Raw genomic sequence first — 10,293 nt, 5'->3', positions numbered from 1 at the left:
CCTGGGATCGAGCCCCGCATCGGGCTCTCTGCTCAGCAGGGAGCCTGCTTCCTCCTCTCTCTCTGCCTGCCTCTCTGCCTGCTTGTGATCTCTCTCTGTCAAATAAATAAATAAAATCTTTTAAAAAAAAAATTTCTAGTTTCGATTTTCTAATTACACATAGGTCATGCATTTAGAGTAATTGAACTTTTCACTTGTCATCTAAATAAGTGACATTATAAAAACACAGACTTACTGTTTGTTGGACCAAAGCTAGTTTGCTCCACATATACTGTAGAGGGAAAAAAGTAATCAAATTAGTGTAATGAAGATGCACTCTAATAGATTAAACGAGGATTTCACTACTGAGTAGTTGAAAATTTTGAGTGATAAATATGACTTTTGTATAACCACAAAGACTAATCTTTAAAAAATTATAGTGTTCTATCTTTTAGCAAAAGATCTAACCTTGTATTAAATAAATGTTGTCAGAATTAATATATTTGTTATTTTGACCTCAGATGTCCAAACTGCAATATAATTACAAAATATTTCGATCAACATCTATAAGAACATTTCAGATTGAGAGAAGATAACACATAATTGTAGTGTTCATTCATGCAAAAAGCAATTAGAATAGATTGATTTGAACATGAAGGAAATTTAGAGAAAAACAAGCGATGGTTTCTCATCTTAAAAAAAAGGTCTTGTTTACTTAAGGTTAATCATAAAAATAACTTACTTCCAATAGAATAAACACACATAATAAATCTAGATCTAGGGGGAAAAGCACATTATGAAAGACATGTACAGATGCATTCACTTTGCTCAAATAATTTCCACAAGAAATATTAATTGCACACACTTTGTTGTCACCATGGAGCTAGGTTCTGGGGATAGATAAACAAAGATAAAAATCATTTTTTAAAAAAGATTTTATTAATTTATTTGACAGAGAGTCAGTGAGCGAGGGGACATAAGCAGGGGGAGTGGGAGAGGGAGAAGTAGGCTTCCCACTGAGCAGGGAGCCCAATGTAGGGTTCGATCCCAGGACCCTGGGATCATGACCAGAGCTGAAGACAGCTGCTTAATAACTGAGCCGCTGAGGTGCCCCAAGGTAAAACATTTTTGAGGAGCTAACAGCATGTGATGGAAAATAGTTACATGAACATTATGAAAAGATGTGTAAGTACTAAAATAATATACATATAACACACCAATGTGTTCACCAACAAGGAAGCTCCAGTGGGTTTCGGGGTACAGAGATTTCATTATAGAGGTAGGATTGATTAAATCGGTCCATGTATTTGAATTCAATCACCAGCCACCCTCCCCTTCCTAGAATCTGGGCTAGCTCAAGGTTCCATACATTAATCATGAGATTGTTCTTTTTGATGACCAGCCCCCATTCTGAAGCTATGTAATGGCTGGCCATGAGTAACATCAAGAAGAAGTTTCAATATTTTTCAAACATTGACTAATATTGTTTCATCTATTTGCCTTTCTTCTTTCCTCACATTATTTTGAGTCAAATCCTAGATACTATGCCATTTGTCTATAAGTATTTTGAACTGATTTATTTTAATATGGCTTTACTTTTAGTCACAAACATTATTAAAGGCTAAAGAACAAAGAGATAAAAAAATTGAAATAAACTATGTAATAGGAAACAAGATCTTTTTAACTCTAAGTATACACGAAAATTTAAACAGGCCACTTTAGGGCTATGACTGAAGTAAAGGGGGCTATGATCTTTAGAGTTAACAAGCTTCAGCACTATTACCAAGTGTTAATTCATTTTACAGTCATCAGTGAGACTACTGTATGTATTTTTGCACCTCCCATTTGTAAAAGCAGATAAAATATTTAATATATAGGGATGCCTGGGTGGCTCAGTCGGGTAAGCATCTGCCTTCAATTCAGGTCATGATCCCAAGGTCCTGAGATCGAGTTCCACATCAGGCTCCTTGTTCAGCAGGGAGCCTCCTTCTCCCTCTTCTGCTCCCCCTGCTTGTTCTCACTCTCTCTCTCTGACAAAATCTTTAAAAAATAGTTACTATATAATTTATAATGTGTTTTACCAGCTCAGCGTATAGTGCATATATACATTATATCAAAGTAGTAATCAGGGGCACCTGGGTGGCTCAGTCAGTTAGGCTCCCAACTCTTGATTTTGACTCAGGTTATGATCTCAGGGTTGTAAGCTTGAGCCCCTTGTCAGATCCACCTCAGTGCAGAGACTGCTTGAGAATCTCTTCTCCTTCTGCCCATCCCCTGTACTCATATGTACTCTCTCAAGTAAATAAGTAGTCATCAGGGTCCTGTGCAAACCCTGATAAGATTCTTTAGGTGTCTGCTAATTTAAAAAAAATGAGAGGGGCACCTGGGTGGCTCAGTGGGTTAAACCTCTTCCTTCGGCTCAGGTCATGATCCCAGGGTCCTGGGATTGAATCCCGCATCAGGCTCTCTGCTCAGCAGGGAGCCTGCTTCCCCCCGCCCCTCTGTCTGCCTCTCTGCCTACTTGTGATCTCTCTCTGTCAAATAAATAAAATCTTTAAAAAAAAAAAATGAGAGACAAAAAAACCCTGTTTGCTGTTTAGAAGTGATACAAATGCGAACTACTGCAAAATACAAAGAGCTACAAAAACACAAGTTAGTAAATAAGTTTAATTTAAAGTAATATAAATGAAGTCTTTAGGGGGTAATAATTTAGAACCAAATAAATTACAAAAACAGAACTGCCAATTGATCATGAAAGCAAATTTTATCCATTTTTGACAATTTGTTGGTAAATGTCGATCTAATGCTATGATATTTTAAAATTTGTGGGTTATTTTACTCTATAATTAATAAACTAAATTTGATAAATTCTGTCAAACAGGAAAATGTTTATCACCCCCAAATAAAACACTTTGTTAAAATGACTAAACACTGAAAATTCCTAGAGAAATTCTTTTAAAAAAACATTTTCCAGAAAAGAGATGCTCAATTTGTAGGGTATTTTTATGAGTCAGGAGGATAGTGCAGTACCTCAGGAAATACATAGTTTCAGAGCAAAGGCAAACTGGAACATGTGAAGATGAACTAGGACCTATGAGGATGAACTAGAAACCATATTAGCCTCTCAACACCATGAACTGTCCAGCTTCAGTGATAGGCAGGATCTGTAGAAGAGGCTGGTGGTTTTTCTCAAGGGCATAAATAAAAATCTGGCTCAGGCGTCAATGGAGCTGGAGCTGGAGATCTAGCAGATGGCAGAGAAGGTAAAGCCCTGTTACTGTTTCGCGCCAAGGTGAGTCAGCAAATTTGTGACACTGTGCATGAGCTATAATCGTATCTGATCCTACACTGACACCCCGAGCCTCAATCTAGCTATTGTTCACTTCCACCTTCTAAACCTTACACATGGTTTTCTTAAGGCCATGCTTAGCCCAGATCATAGAGGGAAAGAAATTCTGGGAAAAATCATTCCAGTTTAGCTAAATTGACACAGTGGAAAACTATCAAGATTCTCTTGCCATTTTAGAATCTCTATGCATCTTTATTAACTGCAGATAAGTTCTAAAATCATACTTCCTACTAACACGATGCAACACACACTAACCTTTCCAAACAAATTCAAAGTCCTTATATTTCTCTTTGGTTGATACTCATTCCTCTTCAGGATGAGTCACACTTTCTCTTTGATGTTTTATAACCTGAATATTGAGATATAGGGTTAGCTACTATTACCATATCTAATATTTGCTAATAGTAAGGAAAAATGCTTAAACTACACATCAATATATCCTTTAGTGAAATAAGTAACTATTAATTATCGTAGACCTCATGTCAACAGTTTAGTCATGAGTTCAAAATTGGTGTTTTTCACTACCTTTTCCCACTCCCCATTCTCTATTGCTTTTACTCTGAGCGATCACCTCAGCCTGGCTGAATAAACAAGATCTCTATTCTTGAAGTGGTTGGGTCATTACACATTCTGACTGTATTGGGTTGATGTGATTTCCCATGAACTTTAATCATAGAACTTTGGAGTGCCCATAGGATCCCCAGAAAACCAAGCCTTCTTCTCCGTACACCCTACATCACATTTCTCCTTTACACTCAAGATCAATCTCCCCCAGCCACATACCAACCCCTTCTTCGCCTGTTTATCCATTGGCATGAAGAGTTCCAAGAGGTTACATGGCAGACAGTCTGTGACGATATGAAATCATTGCTGTGTTTCCTGCTGGTAGCGAATTTTATTTAATGATACTGAATCTGTTATATAAAAATACATGTTCTCATGTATAGAAGTAATTTAAGGGTTTCCCCCCCACTTTTTGTTACACTTGCTGGTCTGACTATAATGATACAGAATGAGTTAAAAAGCTTTTAATTAACCCCTCCCTCCAACCTAGCCTACCTCCGCAATTTTAAAATAATCTGTAAATTATCTATTGTTTGGTGGTTCAGTAGTGTTCTTTCCTAAATGCATTTGACTTTATTTAGTCCCTTCGGTAGGTCATTAAATGCCGTTTCTATTTTTTTAAATCTGTTTACAATTTCTGTTACATTTTGAAAATGAAACTTTAAGTAATTAACCTCCTGGCTAATTAATGCCATCCTTACAGTGCCAGCCTGTTCTCTCAGATTTTAATATTACTCTATGGTCACACTGGGAAAAGTTCTCTTTTTGGAGGCTAATTCTTTCAGTTTTTAGGTTCTAAATTTTTGTTGCTACATTTCATAGTTAATCTAATATGTGCCTTATTTTATAAAAAATTTACTCTTGTAGAAATAGTTTTCTACCACTTATAAAACAGTGATGATTGAATTCTGTACAGATAAGTTGCATTCTATTTCCTTGTTTTTAATTTTACTCATCTTTTGAATGCAAAACGTATAAAAATATCCAGAGAATAGTATAATACACATGTATCTCAAACAAGAATAAAATATTTGCTTTTTTTCTACGTTATGAGTAAGGAAACATCACTAATAAAGTTATTAGCACTCCAGTTTTATTCCTTTGCTTCACACTTACTGTGGATTGTTGATGTATTCCCCAAATTTATGTTGAAATCCTATGCCCATTGTGATGGTCTTAGGAGATGAGCCCTTTGGCAGTATCTCAGTAGCTCTCACTTTTTTGGTATGTTCACAAGTCAAATGATCTTAAATTCCACCCTTCTTCAGACACTGAATTACAGGTTTATTCTCTAGATCTTTTCATGGTCTGTAACAGCCACCTCCTCCTCAAACTAATCTCAATTGCAAGTACGTCAGTATCTGATTAACACCTTCTATTTTCCAGCTCACTAACTGTACTACTGCAATTACAACAATCCCTCTAGCCCACCATAATCTACATTCAATTAATACTTCCATCTATTTACTGTCTCATAATACTCCTATCTTCTTTTTCCCCATGACCTGATTAAATTCCATGATTAATCACTATAATCATTCTGTTGCAAACATCCTCATTCCTTTCATACTCAGTTGCCAAAGCTGCATCCCTGGCCTGGAACTATAATGCTAAACTTGCTGAATAGGACTAAAGGAAAACCAATCTTGCTGAATCTTCCAGTTTAAATTCATGATCAATGATTTCAGTTGAACACTCACTGCTTGTGCACAGTCACATTTTATTTCTCCAATCCATCCATTTTTCCAGTCTAAAAGATGACTATTTTGCATTTTTTTCTGATTTCTAACATTTAATGTTCCCTCCTCAACTTACACCCAAATAATACCCCTGCTTTTATATTTTACCAACAGAAGAGAAGTTCCATAAGCTCTCATAATTTTATCTACCCCCTTTGTCCATGCTCTACGCCCTACGTTCTCTCATATTACCATTAATGAGCTGTCAGACTCCTTTCCAGATTTAACACTTACTTATGCATCTAATTCCACATCCTCCGTGCTGCTTCAAGCCATCACTCCAGGTTTTCTCCCTTTCTCTTTCATATCATTTTTTTTCCTTGCTACTGAATCAATACTTACAGTATAAAACCCTTTAAAAATATTTTATTAATTTTAGAGGGAGAGAGAGGGGAGGGGTGGACAGAGAGGAAGGGAGACTCCCTACTGAGTGTGGAGCCCAGTGCAGGGCTGGAACCTAGGACCTGAGATCATGACCCCAGCCAAAATCAAGAGTCAGACTGAGTCATCCAGGTGCTCCTAAAACCATGTCCTTCTTATTCCCATACTGAACAAAAGATACGACTTCTTTCGATTTCATGTCTTTGTTAATTTGTTCATACTTCTCTCTCTCCTATTGCCCCCAAATTTCCTAGCTTTGTATACACATCCTCTGATCATATTTTCCTTCTTCCCTTTCTCAAACCAACTCCTGCCAGGCTTTTGCCACTATCACTGTGTCAAAGTATCTTTAGTCAAGGTTCCAAGACCACAAATGATTTCTCAGCTACTAAACATAATGGTCAGTTCTCCATTCTCCTCCTGAGCCACAGTAGCATTGGATATAATTGATCTCTCTCTCTCTCTCTCTCTCTCTCAGCCTTTCTTCCCTTATCCTCCAAATATCTTCCATGGTTTGGTGCCTATCTCCTTCATCAATACTTCTGAATTTCCTTGGCTTTTTTTCTCCTCATTTCTTTGCATATAGATCTTGGAGTACTTCAGGTGTCTATCCCTGAAATATTTCATTTTTGGCTTACCTGTACTCACTTAAATTTCATTCTCATGCTCTATTTCTATACCCTGAAGAATTATAAATTTATGTCTCCAGCCAGAATCTCCTTCCCAAATTTGATCCAATTATTTAAAGGCCTACTGATACCATCATTTGAATGTCTGATATTTCTACAGTAAAATACCAAAAATTGAACCCTTAATATGCTCTCCCACTTCCCACCCCCCAAGTTCTTCCCTATTGTGTTAGTTTTTACAAGTTCCTTATTTCTAGTAGGCCACACCAAATCCCTTAGAGTTCTCCTTAACTGTCCCCACCCTCAACATTGTTCAAGTCTATGTAATAATCTTGTTTGTTTACATTCAGAATTAATCTGAATCCAGACATTTCTTAATACTTCTGATGTTAGCATTTTGGTCGAAGCCACTAAAATAGCTCAAAGATGGTCCGGGGAGGGAGACAAACCATAAGAAACTCTTAATCCCAGAAAACAAACTGAGGGTTGCTGGAGGGGAGGGGCGTGGGAGGGATGGGGTGGCTGGATGATGGACATTGGGGAGGGTATGTGGTATGGTGAGTGCTGTGAATTGTGTAAGACTGATGATTCACAGACCTGTACTCCTGAAGCAGATAACACATTATATGTTAATAAAAAAATAAATAGTAAATATTTTTGGCCCAAACAAAACAATGGTCTGATCACATTGTCTTAGCTTAGAATCCTCCGGTGGTTACTCATCTTGCTTATAATAAAAGGCACAACCTTCACAAGGTTAACAAAGCGCTATGCAATCTTTGGGTCTATAAGCACATTATGGATATTTTGCAGAGATACACTACAATCTGCCCCCCCAATCTGTGCCCCATCCTTGTCTCTACTTCTAGCAGCACAAGACTACAAGTCTTTTCTGAGGACTGCCCTGAGCAATTATAGCCATTGTGCCCTAGAGCTGAGTGTCCCTGGGAATTTACAGAACATTTCCATAATAAATCACCTGTGTGCATATATATTCTCAAGATTTACTTGTGGCGATCCAAACCCAAGACGACCCTCTATTCCAGTTACCTTTTGGGCCATATCTGTTACTACTGTACCCCTCATTTTCTCAGGTACAAGTTTTTTTCCTCCGTTTTTGCCCTTCCCCAGGTATCAGGCATGTTCCTTTCTCAGGCGCTTTGTATTTATTACCTATGCCCTCTTCCTCCAAGTATCTGTAAAGCTTGGTGTTTGACCCCTTTCTTGTCTTTGTCCAAATCATACTTTCCCAGGGAGACCATCTTTTTTTAAAATGCAGTGATATTCCTCACTCCCAGCACACAGTTTCCTATCTTCCCATCTTTCTTTTCTTCATAGCAGTTGTCAACCTCAAGTGCAACATGTTTTATGGATAACACTTATATACTGTATCCTACCAACACAAAGTAAACACCCCGAAGGTAGAAATTTTCTCTGTCCCCAGACCCTTGAATAGTCCCTAGACCACTAATGTGTTGACATCCAGTTTTGGGATGAATTGTATATATATGCATTCAGTAATAATATGTAAATATTGTGTTAATTTTTAGAGAAAATATATCATACTCTTTCATTGTGAAGGCTGTTTTTGTCATTCACATTGTTTCTGAGATAAATCCATAGTGATATATACATATGTACATATACATACATATTTACATGCATACATACATACATACATATATGAGGGTCATTCATTTTTAATTGTTATAGGGTATTTAGTCATTTTAAAGAGTTTTGAGAAGTGTGGAAAAATATTTTTTGGTAAACATTTAAATACAGTTTTCTAAATGTTTTACTTATAGAGGAATAAGTCTGTACACTTAAATTTTCTAGCAATGAAAAAAGTTAATATAAAAACCAATTCAATAGGAAAAAATTGTCTTACTCACTAAGCATTTCTATAATGGTTTTCTCTTTTACTTTTAGACTTTTATTTCTGAATTGAGAATTTTTTTGCACAAATGTCATATTGTCATAGTTTATAAATAGATACAATCTTACCTTCAAAAAGAGCAATTAAATTATAGAACACTTGCTGCATAGATAGGTGAATGACAAAAATATCATAGCATAGTAATTCATTCTTTAAAATCTAGGCAGGATAGTCTAATTTCAAGCACCAGCTTTTTAACTTTGCCTGTAGTTTTGAAATAATTGGCAAAATACTTTTTGAGATGAAGAATACAATCGAAATTAGTAACAAAAACCTCCCCTAAGATCAATGTCTCTAATGTTAGGAATATATTTTTGAAATGTAACTCATAAGGGATTTTTCTTGAGAGCTCAGAAATAAATGTGAGATTATATTTTTTGAAATATTTTATGCCAGTTTCAAAAGGGTTGCTGTGTGATGGTGGGTTTAAAATACATACATATTTTGAAATAAACTGAGATTTAAATACTGGCTTACCTTCAGAACTAAGTGCTGAAGGTAACTAAGTGCACTTGTGAAACAGGGTCTATATTAATGATCAACTTGATCTTTCAACACAGAAATGTGACTTAGAAAATCATAAACCTATAGGAAACGGTCTTCCATTTTTCTTTAAAACCACACTACATTAAAATTTTTCTCATTACCCCTAGCTGTTCTTTGAGATCAGAAGGCCAGTTCTATCCATGTATTTGAGTGGAATTGTACTATGCAAATTAGAAGTCCTGGATTCTGGGCTTCTTCTACCTAATATTTCAAAGATGACTAAAATCTGGAGATTTATTTAGATAGAAATAGTGGTCCTATATTTGAGACACACACAGTTTTTAGAACCGTCTGTAAATAAAATATATTATTTCCACCAGAATGTGAGCTATAACAATATAAAGCAGTTTCCAGTGTTCATTATATAGTTTTAGTATGAAAAATCAGATGGTAATGTACCACATCCTCTTATCTATTAGAGAAACATCATATTATTAAGGATACAACTGCCAGGAGAGCTAATAATGAAGCTATTACACATGAAATTTCCAAGCGTTTTTCATTTACAACCTACCTTTGTGCCTAACACAATTTGTGAGACAATGCAGACACGATTCCTATCTTATGAAGGAATTCACACAGTTTCACTGATATTTCCAAAGTGTGGCTGGTTAAGTGTGACCACACATTGTCTGTAATTGAGAGGTTAGGTGAACAGAGTAGTGTGCTGGAACCTGCTTTTAACAGCTCTCAAGGATTGGTTTTTCTCATCCCTTTCCAACTCTGCGTTCAGTGACATGATATTGATAACTCTAATTACACTAGGGAACTTGGTGAATACTATAAATCACAGTTGTTTTGGGTTTTTTTTTTGGGGGGGGGTTGTTGTTTTGAGAGACAGTTTACTGGTACACCACTGAGTGTTCCCCCTCTTTGAATCAATTTTGGCTCTGCGATGACTTTGACCAGTAGATTTTGGCAGAAGTGATTTGTACCAGTTTCCTGGCCTAATTCTTCAGAGATTGTCATCCCCTTTATGCCGCTTAGAATATTGCTCTTGGAAAATGCCCAAGCAATCAGTGAACAGGCCCATATGGACAAAACCTGAGGTTCCCAGTTGACGGCTAGCATAAGCTTGTCAGCCACCTTCAGCTGGATCTTTAGGCTATAGTCAATCCATCCCAGTTGACAACACATAAAATAGAGATGAACTTCCCCCACCAAGCCCAG

The 10,293-nt window shown here is 36.6% G+C and overlaps 1 long non-coding RNA gene across 1 annotated transcript; it reads right to left on the bottom strand.

Annotated features, from left to right (window-relative positions):
- Nucleotides 1–235: 235 nt before the first annotated feature.
- LOC125094949 (uncharacterized) lies at nt 236–3,679 on the bottom strand. Its single transcript, XR_007125747.1, has 3 exons — nt 3,584–3,679; nt 3,369–3,371; nt 236–271 (listed from the first exon to the last, which is right to left on the bottom strand). It is a non-coding gene; the product is annotated as an uncharacterized LOC125094949 (long non-coding RNA).
- Nucleotides 3,680–10,293: the final 6,614 nt, after the last annotated feature.

This window comes from Lutra lutra, chromosome 3, assembly GCF_902655055.1.
Source record: "Lutra lutra chromosome 3, mLutLut1.2, whole genome shotgun sequence".
In the NCBI taxonomy this organism is placed as follows: Eukaryota; Metazoa; Chordata; class Mammalia; order Carnivora; family Mustelidae; genus Lutra; species Lutra lutra.
Note: the sequence above shows the minus strand (reverse complement) of the source record. Positions and strands in the feature narration are given on the sequence as shown.